At 42.0% G+C, this 13,426-nt stretch overlaps 1 protein-coding gene across 1 annotated transcript in view; it reads left to right on the top strand.

Moving 5' to 3' along the window:
* The first annotated feature begins 11,298 nt into the window (after nucleotides 1–11,298).
* Nucleotides 11,299–13,426, top strand: part of stag1a (STAG1 cohesin complex component a) — a 31,579-nt gene continuing 29,451 nt past the window's right edge. Inside the window, exon 1 of the mRNA XM_076108154.1 lies at nucleotides 11,299–11,460. The gene's annotated coding sequence lies outside the window, so the exon portion shown is untranslated. The remainder of the gene's footprint in view (nucleotides 11,461–13,426) is intronic.

The raw sequence follows: 13,426 nt of genomic DNA, 5'->3' as shown, positions 1-13,426 counted from the left end.
AAATCCTCTCTCTGCTTTCTCCCTCACGCTGTCCCTCTCTAGGATACCGCTTCATATCTCATGTATCTTTAATATCCATAATAGTAGCAGTGACACATCTTCCCATGTGCCCCTCGTGTTTGGCAGGGAATGAACGTAAGCTCTGCCCGTCTGAGCAATCACCACTTTAATTGTTTTAGGGTTTTTTTTTTCATGAGAGTTCACATTGAGTTCATATTAGCAGAATCATAAAGCACCATAATGGCAGATTAACAACTCTATGATGGCGCCTTTTAGACTTCTTGGATAACATGACTTTCAAGGGGTTTTAGAGATCATTGGCAATGACAGTTAGCAGGCGCTTCCTGCCTCATTCGTCGTTTTATCTCTCTCGGCCTCAAACAATTTCTTTCTCCCTCTGTCTCTTCCTCTTCGCCTCCCTCACGTTATACATTCAAGCAGGCACAATAAGAGACATAGACGTATTGCTCACATTCTCAGGCTGTCAAAACATTAGTGTCAGCTTTTGCATAAAAAGCAGGTATATGAATCCCACATCTTATGTCTAATTTAATACCTCCCTCTCAACCATCTCCCTCCCCTCCTCATTTCATTCCTCCATCTCTTTCATTTTAAGGTCCTGCTCCCCGGATGACTAACTTATAACCGCTGTAGTAATAGCTCTCTGCAGCAGAACACTATGACCATGCAGATGCTGCACGGCACACGTCCACTGCTGCATTCAGGTTGTAAAACACTCAGCAGTCCAGCGGTTTCTCCGGGAACGGGGAATACTTTCCCACAACATAATTTTAAGAGCCAATAATGTTTACTCTTTTAATAAGACATGTGGAGCATATCGTGCTCAGTTATTTCTCTGGAGTTACACGGTATTATTCAACAGTAATTTGGCTAAACACAGCAAGTGAACCACATCTTCACTTAACTTATTGAAATACAGTACCCACACACTTTAATTACAAAATGTGTAGTTTAAAGGTCTACGGTCACGCTAGCGGCTCTGCGAGGCTGCACTTGGGCACAGCGGTGCTTCGAGCTAAACTCTAATGTCAGCATGCGAACATGCTGATTTTTAGCAGGTATACATTTGACTACTGTTTACTTTAGCATTTTAGCATGATGAGCTAATTAACACTAATTACAAAATGCAGCAGAGGTATTTGTTTACAAACCAAAGTCTTGAAAAAATGATGGCGCGAGATGAAAAGTTAAGAGATTGTGATTACAGGTTGTGCCAATCCATCTGATAGATGGAACACCTGTGATGAAGTGAGTGACCGATAGACACTGCGGTGCCTATAGAGCCGAGCCGCTTGCAATAAATCACAACGACGGAGCAAATAAACTCAAAAGATAAATATTAATAGGGCCACAAGGATAACATATTTGATCACAGTATAAGACATTTCATATGCAATATCGATATGTATCATCGTTTTCTGGAAAATCAAAGCAGCAGTTTTGGCAGCTCACTGCTGTTTCTCACATGGCTGCAGGCCTTTTGATTTGGTAGCAGCAGAGGGAGGCTGTGGATTTGTGGCTGGCTATACGTGGCATTGAGAGTATTCCCACGAATTGTTACAAATTACAAGGGTCACGCTGTGAGTGCAGTTAATAGAGAACAGCTCATGAAGTATTTAATTTAAAATATGACATATACCTTTCTTTGAAAATCGACGTTTTGAGGAAATTGTACTTACTTCTCAAATCAACCTGACTTGCACTAAAATGATGTGTTAAATGAAACACCAGTCGTGATTTCACAACCTCACGGCTCTCTGACTGAAGTAAAAAAGAAACCACAGGCATGAGGTTGTGCCGATGACATTTGAGAAGATCTAGGCAATTACTACCACCAAAGGGTATCTGGAACCTGATCTTCCGTTCTGTGAAAAACAGAAAGAGCTTAAAGAGATCAGGATGTTCCACTCTGACTGTTCTCTTCTCAGTCTGTAGTATCTACTGATCTTAATGATGCAGCCTGCCTCTGCAATGCTGCTGCTGCTGCTTCCACTGCTGCTGCTCTCAAAAGCTTGTTTCACACCTTACACAACCCTAAAATGAGCCGCTATGAGCACATCATCGTATACCTGCATTATGTGAGGAGGCTCTTTCCTCCTGGTGTATTCACATGCATGTTCTACAATTTATTTCAAAAGCAAAAACATCTTTCATATGGACTATAGAGCAGGCCAAATATTTTATGAATGGTACTCCTACAATGTTGATTATTAACTGTATGAATGTATACATACACTTATATATAGACATGTGTGTTCTTTATTCGGGGTAATTGCATTGTATTATGTAAATGCATGTGTAGCCTATGTGTCTATGTGTATTTAAGTGAGTGTCTGTATATGAAGAGGAAGATGTTATCAAGGTTCAAGGTTATCAAGTTCCTCGGTGATGCGCCTCTGTGACGCCGGAGGGTTGACACACACACGCACGCGCGAAACGGCAGGGGTTGTGCTGCACGTGTTGTCGCGTTTGAATCCAATTAAATTGCCGTTTTACATCATAAAGCATAATTGATCTGCTGGTTATCTGCAGGGATGACGTTTCGATTCCCGCCCCTGGCACACGGTGAGGGTTTGTTTGGCGTCCACCATACAGCATGCGTGTATGCCTGTATCTATGTATGTATGTATGATGTTGTTGCCTTCAATGACAGCCCAAACGGCGACCCATGACGAATTCTTGAATGGAGAGAAGTGCGCGCACACTCTGCATGCGCCCGCAGATTGCCAAACGGCAGCTCAGTTAATGAACCCCGGCTGAGTCCTAAAACGGCTTCCTAATTAGTGACCTGCTGTAATTTCGTGGTATTGCATAATGTGGTGCAATCAATAAACCAACGGATGGGTTATTCATAGCTTATAGTTTAGAAAAAAACACCTCCTCCTCCTCCGCCTCAACTCACCTGCTTTCCCGCAAACAGCGGATCTCGCCGGGGTTGAACTTCACTCTCGGTCAGCCTCAGTCATTTACCGAGCATCTCCAAAGATCCATCACCTCTTGTTGGCCATTTGTTCTTCCCCCGTCTTTTGCTAGTATACCCTCTCCTCCGCTTTCTCCTGCGGCAGCCAATAGTCTCCTCAAGGGCAAACGCGACACGCCTCCGCCGCCCAGCCAGACCCTGCGGTCACCTAACTTTACGCTCTGCGGGAGGACAATGTGTGTTTTATAGCGACCTGCCGCCCGTCCATCACACTCTGGGCACTGATACAGATGCTCCTCCTCAGACTGAGAGAGAGAGAGAGAGAGAGAGAGAGAGAGAGCTAATCATAACGTCTGAGCATGCGTGACATCCACTGAACACCAGCACTGTATCACCCTGATCATTGTATGTTATGTGTCACCCCATGTGTGTGAGAGAGAGAGAGAGAGAGACTATGATTTATCATGGCCAGATAAACACAACCCTTACTTGTAACTTGTGTTCCCGTATCATTTCCTACTGTGTCTATTGTAAGAATAGAAATATAGTTGTTGTTTTTCTCTCCATATTCTCCTTTTTTGGCATCCTGCCCTGGTGCTCTTAGACACTCAGGGCCACCAAAAGACCCAGTTTAAATTGTTTCGTTTTGTCTTAGTTTGGGAATATGCACAGAGAAGTTACAATATCAGAATTTTTAACCCAGGTTCTGCATTTGTATTTCATCCTCATTTCATCATCTGGGGCCCCGTACCAAACACTTTTCAATACCTCCATTATTTAGAGGGACACTTAGAAGATTTTCAACTGGCATTGGATCGATGTATTATGGGTGGCATGTGCAAATGAACGATGTTTGGTCTCCCCCCCAACTTGCTGCTGTAATGGTAAATTTCTACTTAGTATATATTTAGTATATTGTGGAAATGCCTAAATGCTTGTACTTTTGCTCTGAACAGTAGATATGCATCCTTTGTGTTAGCATACATGCTCAAATGTATCTTGCTGTTTGGTTAATGGAAATGTTATATTCGTATGAGTATTTTATATCCTTATGAGTATTTTATATTCTTATAAGTAGAACTGTTTTATATACTTGTTGTGAAACAGTCTGTCATATGCTTGCATCATGAGACTTGTGATCCATGCAGCAGCTGACCCATATTTTCTTCTTCTCTAAGATGGACAACAAGTATACCTGTTGTGTATTCACATGTTCTATCTCTGTATAACTGTGCCTCTTCTCTGCTCAGAGAATAAATACTTTAAAGACAATTCCTGTTTCACGATATTCTTCATTTCAGTTTAATAAGACTCAACAGCGGGTAAAATAATTTTTCCACCACACTGCCGTTGACGCAGAACGAGACGCTTCGTGGTCAAATTAAGGCGGAGCTTCGCCAGCAACGTGGAGGGAAGCTGAGCATCATTTATTTGCACGTACCACCCACACTGCAACAATACAAAGCTAACTGTAAATTGGCAAAATTTCCCTTTAAAATTGGGGCCTACACTGTGCTCTTATGGTGCATATATTTCTGTATATACTGTGTATGTAAATCTTTGATTTATAAGGAGATAACAGGATACACACACCATGCACAGAGAGATAATGATGGTGGTGGTGGGGAAGGTTTGTCAGTAGAGGTTCATCTGAGTTTATCCGGCACAGATTGCGAAAGCAGGTTGTGCAAGGTTCACAATATGTAATAATCAAAACATCAGAATTTTGAAAGAAAGGAAATGCAACATTTGAAATGCAAGACTACGAAACAACGAAAAATAACAACATCAAAATTAAATCATTAAAAGAAAGAAAATATATAATTAGATCTGCTGAGATGTGTACACACTATACTGTCTAAAATACTGCTCCACATTATATTCTGTCCTATTGGTTCATGGCTGATTTTTCATGGTTTGGAGCCAGGTTCCTTATTTCCAATTATTATTATTTAAGACAATAGAGTGATTCTGACAGTTTAGAGAAGGCTCTTTCCTGTTCAATATGTCTAAATGTTGAAACATGTACAAAGCATGCATAGAAATGGTCTTTCTGAACAGAGCCCTGACTTCAACTCCATCCAACACATTTGGGATAAAGTGGGACGACGTCAATGGCCGACCTCACTGATGCCCTTGTGGCTTAATGGGAGACAATATCTGCTGCCAGGTTCCAAGGTCTTGTTGAAAAGCCTTCACGTAAAATATGTGGCTGTTATAGAGGCATTTGAGTCATAATGATAACGATACTAGTGGTGCGAATGGTGAGCAGAGATTAAATAAAGAGGAGGCTGATCGGGTACAGTTTCTCTCCTCTGTTTGACTCACAAACACTGCACACGATCTCACACACTTTCATCTTTTTTTTGTGTAAACTGACAGTAATTGCTTTGACATTTTGCTGACTGGTGTGCTCTGCTCCATCTCAAGCTGTATTTTAACCTTTGCCGAATGCAGCTGGGTTCTGTTGTTAGGTTGGACCGCCACACTGTTTCATAAGAAGCAGCGGTCCCTGTGGACGCTGACTTAGTGAGCATATGATGAGAGTCAAAAGACGTCTCTTCCTGCTCACTAATTGCCCCAGATATGTGGATTATGGAAATGAGAAACAGCCAATAAACATCAGCAACCACCTCTCTCGTCTCTGTGCATAGTGCATGTTTTTCTTTTTCTATATCTGGTGTTCGAATGAGAGAGTGGCCAGGTTTCCTTGCCAACCAATTACACATGGTGATTTCTAATTAGCCCTTTACTTTGTGGTGAGGGTATGTCAAAGAAGACATCCCTGTCAACAGTGTCATTTTTATAATTGCAAACAATTACTGATAATCTTCGCTGGAGACCATTATCTAGCATTGACTATTGCAGTAATTAGGCAACTAGCAGCAAGCAAACACTTGCCTAATTACACATTAAGCAGACATGGAGCAATACGAGCATTCATTTGGATTCATGTTTTCGGCCACACAACGAATGTATTAATTGCCCTTTAACTTTGGTTTGATCTTGTTTTGGGGATTTTTCTGGGTCTTTAGCTGCTAAATTCTCCACTATGTTCACCAGCTAGTTGCTAACTTAGTGTGTCTGTCATTTGCTGAGCGGGGAATGTAAAGTCTTTTTAAAATATTTTTTTATTTTGCCCTAAACACCTAAATCTGCGGGCCATAAAACCAAAACAAGTGGAGAGAACTGCAGTCGGGTGATACTTCTCTGTTGGTTTATCACCACAAGCAGCCGTGTCCACGTTACACACAGTCATTTGAGCCATCATTAATATAAAAACATTGATAAGTGCAGCTTTAAGTTGCTGAAACAGTACCACCTGTTTGAGAAATGCTAAGTCTGCACTGCAGCTTGAAAACGTGAGGATTTGATCCTTAATGGAAGAGATTTACTGCAAAAAACTCACACGAACGTTAATTAAATGAAGCCGCCCATTTAGGGCCCATTACCAAAGAGCAATGTATTGTCATGCATGCAACAGTGCATTCTGGTTGGAGCAAGCAGGAAAACAACAGGGACTATGGATGTTCATTTTCCAGATACAGCTCACTCTGCTGCATCTCATTCGGAAAACAGAATTTGGTCTTACTCTCAGGAGCCGTGTTCTCCTTAAAATTCATAAATTCTGAGTGCATCTGGGATGTCAGACTCTAAACTTGTACTAGTTATTCATTCAACACAACTGTGGTGGCGGTTTTTTACATAATTAGCCTGGAGACGCCGCCAAAATTGGAGGTTAAAAATGAGTTTGATATGGACAAATGCATGGAGCACTGATGGACAAATTTCCTTAATGTGCTGTCCCTGGGGGAATTAATGGTGGCATGCTCTTCTGATTGATGCATGGGTGGTCGAGAATTTAACTGACTACATTTCTTTCTTTCTCTATCTCACTCATCCATTTGCTTTAGGCTATTTCTCCGAGGATGAGGAGGAATATCTAGTGTTTCCATGGTTACGCCGAATGTGAGTGCATCGGACCCAGCTATTCAGGGCTCTGTTTGAATCCCATCGTCTACTCTGCAAGGCCAGCCTTATATATATATATAGGTTCATCACAATCCAGACAGAAGGTGCAGCCTCGAAAGGCAGCAAAGATGAGCTGACAGCAGGGAGGAAGTGGGGAGACAGGGGGGGAGGCAAATGGGTGGGATGAGAGCGGTGTAGTGGAGAGAAGAGGGCAGCGATGGGTGGATGGAGAGTACGGGAGAGGAAAGAGGTTTTTGATGAATTCAAGCACATGTGAGAACCGGAGTCAAGAAGCTTTCTGTGCCTCCCTCGCTCCATCTCTGGCCAGGATGAAATGAATTATAGAGTATCAGGCAAAGGACAGAGTGGGAGCTGAACTTGTGTTTCTCATTTTTTTTACACTATCTTTCTTCCTCCATCTGCCTCTCAAACACACACTATCTATTTCTGTTTCTCACTTATGCTCAGGCGCACGTTAGCACATGTAGGTTGGGTAGATTCTCTGCCAGTTTCACACTTGTTTAACACAGGAAGGCATCATGATTCTCAGTCTGTCACCATTCATGGAAACTGACTTTACATTTGAACAGTTTAATTAACCGATTTCTATTAAAAAATAAAAGAACCAGTAGGCATTGACTGATATTCAGCATCAATATTCCTCACACTGTCGCAGGGTTATTAAAGAGGTCTGTTTTGGGCGGTGAGTGTTTATGAACTATAAACAGGATGTCATTATTCAAAGCTTGGTATCCTTGGATGTCTGCGCGCGTGTTCTCATTACAGCAGGAGCTGATGAGAGCAGAAATAAGTGAAGCGCAACCACAGACAGAGACACATTCATCACCGGGCCTCGGCGGTGGAGGGGAGGAACAAGGGAGTCAAAAATGACACTGTAGAGATGAAGATAGGGATGAAGACGAGGAACTTCCTCGGAAAATTAGAAGGCTGGGCAGGTGGTGTATGACACACACACTGCAGCAAAATAAAACCATGGCGATGTAAAGCACCATCTGTGTGTGTGTGTGTGTGTGTGTGTGTGTTCCAGTGAGGGAGGCGGATGTGACGGACGATGCCTGGTTCACAAGTAGGGTTGTGATAGACTGTGATTTATTTCCCCCCCCCCCCCCAGCTTACTGTACCTCTCATACATTTTGCATTACCACAGCGGTGGAAAGGAGGAGAGAGGGGAGGGGAGGGGGGTGAGGGGGGTTACAATAGCAGGAAGCAACATCGGGGGGGGGGGAGTCAGAAACGGGGGTGTCAGAGAGAGATTGCGAGCGAAATGAAAAAAAAGCCTCGGGTGTGAAAACGCTGCAAGGAAGGTCAGAGGGAATTAAAAATAGAACAGACGTAAAACACCCACGTAAAGCCTCGCTGTTAGTCAACAGCCCCAGAGATGAGACGAAGAATAAATACGGACCTTCATTGCATAACTCTCAATACGTCAAATGAGTGCGTTTCAGCCTCAAACAAAAAACAAAAGAAACAAGGTTTGAAATGAGCCGTGGGCCTGTGTTTTCCCACAGATTTAGACGTTTGTCCCTGCTCTTCTCTCGACTATTTGAGTGATGACCTGTGATTACCTTTGACAGTCTAAAAGGGTTTGTTTCCACTGATGCCGCTCGCCATGCAGCCTCTGTTGCCATGGTTACAGCCCCTGGTAAAAGTTTTTGGATGATGACGGATGCTGCGATCGAGCGCGTTACGTGTGTGTGTGCGCATCCACGCTTGGCCATGTTTGCGTCGTCGTGTGTATGTATGCCACAGTTTCTCAAAAATCAACATTTTCAAAACCGGGTCAACGGGATCACTGACATGGATCCAGACGTTTTGATGGAAGTCCAACTCAACACGGCACCACGCATACTTAAAAAAGCAAGGTGTAGTCTCAATGAGCTTAAATACTGGGCTGGTTTAAGACTAGATTAACCTGGGCAAGTGTCTACACAATGTGTTTGGGAGGTTGAGACCGTTTGTGTTGAAGATTTTGGTCCAAAGGAAGCGTGAAAAGCTTAAAATCCACTGCAAAACACTGCAATATGATGCAACACCTGCACAGACACACCCACTTTAGTCTGAGCAATGTCTGAACATTGCTGGAAAAAAAAGTGTAGAAGACAAGAGGATAAACAGCCTGAATCTCATAAGTGGTATGTAGTGATGATGAGAGAATGTATATACGCTACTACATTATTTATCTGTTCATGAATGTATTTTTTATTCAAGTGTCAATGTGGGTTCTTGAGATCCTTGACAGACATGAGATCCTACATTTTAGAAAATGTGTTAACAGCCAGAAGGTAGAATAATGATAAAGCAAAAGTTTGGATAATATATCCTCATAGAGGTACATGTTTTTAGCTACAACATCATTATCTGTCAGAAACAAATGTAAATGCATGTTCAGCAGTGCTGTGAATAAAATATTGTAAATAACACATACATAAGTGTGAGCAAAATATTGCTGCAGAACACAGATGATTCAAAGATGAAGAGATATGTTTCCATCCCATCAGTGACACCAGATCATCCTCCCGCCTCGCAAAAAATCATCCAGTTCTGGCACTGATGTCATTTATTTGATGTGTTTTTTTGGACAAAGCATAATGCTAATCTCTGCATGCTGCTGTTCTGACTCAGTTTCTTACATCTTTGTGAAATGCTGGTAGTTGAAGGACTGGGTGCAAACAGAACCTTTGCTCTTGCACACGATGTAATTTGTTTTCCGTAGAAGGATATTTTCTCAACACGACCCTCTAAGTGTTAGAGAAGAAACCGTCTTGCTTTTTTCCCCCAGCTTTAATAAATCATATAAACTGACAGATAAACTAAAAATGCAGCAAGATAGAACAAGCAACTTGTAAGCAGATCACCCACCATGTTGGCAAGCCTCTGACCTGCTGAATGGATCTGGATATAAACACTGAAATCCTTTGACGTCGCAAAGAAATAAGAGGAACGAGAGAAAATGTTGTTTTTTTAACAAAGAACTTAAAGACAATATAAATGTGAATCATTCCACCGGTTTGGATCTCCATAGCAGGTTCTCATGTGTGAATATGACTTATTTTATTAAGGGCCCGAGTACCGACAACGTGGGGCCAGCGAAGGCCCTCATAAAATTGTAAGAATCATAATTATTTTGTTTGTCAAAACATATTTGCAAACAGGATTTTGTTTGGCACCTGTTGAATGCTTCATTACCCCAAACATGAGAGAATAATAATGTCTGAATGTGTGTGTGTTTGTGTGTGAGTGTGTGTGTGTGTGTGTGTGTGTGTGTGTTTGTGTTTGTGTGTGTGTGTGTGTTAATAACCCTGAGGGGAGGGTCTGGCTGCAGCTTTTATGGGGAAGACGTGCTGTTGCTATAGCAAACAACAGTGCGTCCATCAGATGAAACACCATGCGGTACATTCATGTGTGTGCGTCAATGCCTTATCTAATGCGTAGCTCTTTTTAAGGTGCACACAAAATAAATCACTTTGTGTTTTATGCACTCGAACACACACACACACACACACACACACAATGACTTTCTCTCTGTGTCAGGCAGAGGCAGATAAGAAAAAGAAGGAAGAAACATTAGTGTTCGGACCAAAACATTTAAAGAACTATAAAAAAATACATTTTTGACATTTCATAAATGATTAATTGAGGAAAACAATCCACAGAATAATAGATTGTTGGTAACACATGTATGTTATATCAGAATCCGATTCATTGGCAAAGTATGTGTACACATTCAAAGATTTTAAGTTGCTCTCAATGTACACAGTTCCAAGAACAATTTACAGGATGATAGAAATAGGATAAAGCTACAGACGAGGATAATAAAGCTGAACAAAATAAGCAAAAATAAAACTATTATAGTGAAACAATAGATGCAGGCCTATGTAAATATATATAAAAAGCAACAACTATAGTGACCAACTACATACAATGCTGTGTGTTTCTGTAAATTGTACACAAATACAAATATTGCAAAATAATACATATTCAAATATATCATATCATTGGGGATTTTGTGATGTATTTTAACTTGTGTTTAAATGCCCTGCTATATAATGTGTGTACAATAATCAAGAATCTAACCGGTAAGTATTTCATGTATTGTTTTTGAGACTCTAAAACCTTTATAATACTTTTTATTAGACATTTTTATTGTCAAATATATAATTGAACTGAGAGAGATGGAGGGAGTCTCTCTTCTGTGCGCGTCCCCGTGAGTGTTGTGCTCGCGGGGTCTCGCGGTCCCTCCCTTCCCTTGCTCGCCCCCAACTCCCCACCCCCCGAGGCGCGTGTCCGCCCCGGCCCCAGTGTGTCCGCCAGGGGGCAGCTGTGTGTCGGTCTGAGGCTGCGCCGCTCCCGCTGCATCACAGAGAGGAAAATACCACCAGATGGCGGTTTAGGATTGCTGCTCTTCTCTCAAGGCGCGGTACCGCTCGCACGGCCAATTTTCAATATTAAAATACGCACGCTATTAAAACGATAATCGATTTAATATTTCGGGAAGGTGATAATCGATTCGGCGATGTTCGTTAGAGGTGAGTGCCTTGTGTGTTTGCCCTGTTTTTGTGCGGTGGGGAAGGGAGACGGAGCACAGATTAAAGATGGTGGACAGAGACAGTGAAGGCTGGTTGGTTGGGGGATGGGCGTTAGCGGCTAACGGGAGAGGGTGAATGTGCTTTCTCTCTCTTCCTCAGTTACACTGTAGCCTAGCGGAGCCATTAGCTTTGCGAAGCTATCACCCAAAATTTCGGGCAAGACAACTTGCTTAGAGGAGGGGGGGGGGGGGCAAGTGGTTGTCGCAAGCGCCCCCCAAATGTCCACCCGGCTCTTGAGTTTGGCTTGTCAACAAATAAAGAGCCATGCGGTGTGACGTGTTTTCTTGCTCTTTTGCAAGGCGAGGATATCGGAGCATCACCTCCTCTGGTTTGCACAGCCGTGTTATGACCGCACATTACAGCATCGCTCTGCTTACATTTGTCATCAACGCAAAAAAAAAAAAAAAAATTGCCACGTTGTTGACTTTTGTCATGAACCCTTTCAGCAGTTTATCAGTTTGTTTTTTTGCACACTCAAAGAGATGTACAATGAGAAGACATGTCCCTATTAGCTACTTTTTTTGCCTTCAAGTTTTCAGAGTAGTGTTGACTTTTCACACGGCTATAATGAACGTGTTGCTTTTTTTTTTTTTTTTTTTTAAGCGACTGACAGCACGCATATGCTTTTTATGGGCTCCGTGCATGTTGAATAACGTTATTATGGCGCTTCTTTTCCCCCTTTCCCGCCCCCCTTCTGTGCGGGAAGCAGGCAACACTGAGCGGGGAAACATGAGTCACATCAGGGGGGATGGGCTCCAGCAGCAGCTCTGCACCTCCCCTCTCACACTGACCTATGTACGGCTGCCCTGTGCACGCTGGTTGGGGATAGTTGATCGTGGGTCAGGGTGTTGCATAACTGCTTTGTTTACAGTCTGCCATGTGATTTCCTTTCATGCAGGCTGTCATGGATTGCTATATGCAGCCCAACTTATCTTCCATTATCACGCAGTGTGTTTCCGCCCCTAACTGCACAATATGCCATATTCTTCTCTTTTTGCAGAAGTTAAGCAATGCATTTTAAAACATTGTGAGAATTGCATTTAGCATGTGTTGATGAATATGTATGATCAGCTCTTTAGACGTAGTTTTATTCCTGTGGAGCTTTTGACAAATAGCCAAAAGTGTAATCTGAAAATTCAAACATTTTAATTAATACATTTTTTGATTTAGCAACCATATTCTGAAAGCACAGGTAAAATGTTGCATCTTTGTAAACTGTGAGGGATAAGCAGTTAGCAGAGTTTAATAATATAGTGGTGTATGTCATTGTATATCTCATTTTATACATCACATAGAAATTCTTTTGCACCACCAATTGAGACACTTTTAACTGATGAAATAAGCAGAAATGAATCCATTTTTTCTCAACCAGCGGACAAATTGAATACTTAATGAAACTTATATACACATTTGGTATTTCCATAAACCGTCATGCTCATTCATTAGCAATATTGGCCAAAATAGTTACTACAGCCAGAGATGTTGGAGGCAAAGGGACAGATACTATGATACAAACAGTATGGCTCTTTGATGATTGGCACATTTATATTGTATATTTATATTGAGTCTTACAAGTGGCTCCAGCCCAGTTAATAAGTTGAAGTGATTTTGAGTTTATTTTTAAACTTCCTCTTACACTCCGTCCTGTGCAGCAGGGAAACTACTTTTTGTTACGAATAACACAACAGCTCCTGTTTTATTGCTAACTTTCAACCAGTCTTCCCACACATGACATTTATTTGGGGCGGCCTTTCTTGATCAGATGTTTAGATTCAAATGCAGTTCTGTTTGGAAAATGTCAGAGTAGACCTCCCCAGATAAGTACAACACCGGTTCACTGAAGATACTCTGGAGAGCTGTTTCACTGTATCACCAGAATCCCTTGGTGTGATGCACATCATGTCAT

This window comes from Anarhichas minor, unplaced genomic scaffold (genome assembly GCF_050575085.1).
Source record: "Anarhichas minor isolate MPS153535 unplaced genomic scaffold, ASM5057508v1 ptg000040l, whole genome shotgun sequence".
Lineage (NCBI taxonomy): Eukaryota > Metazoa > Chordata > Actinopteri > Perciformes > Anarhichadidae > Anarhichas > Anarhichas minor.
The sequence above is the reverse complement of the archived record's forward strand: the minus strand, read 5'-3'. Positions and strand labels throughout refer to the sequence as shown.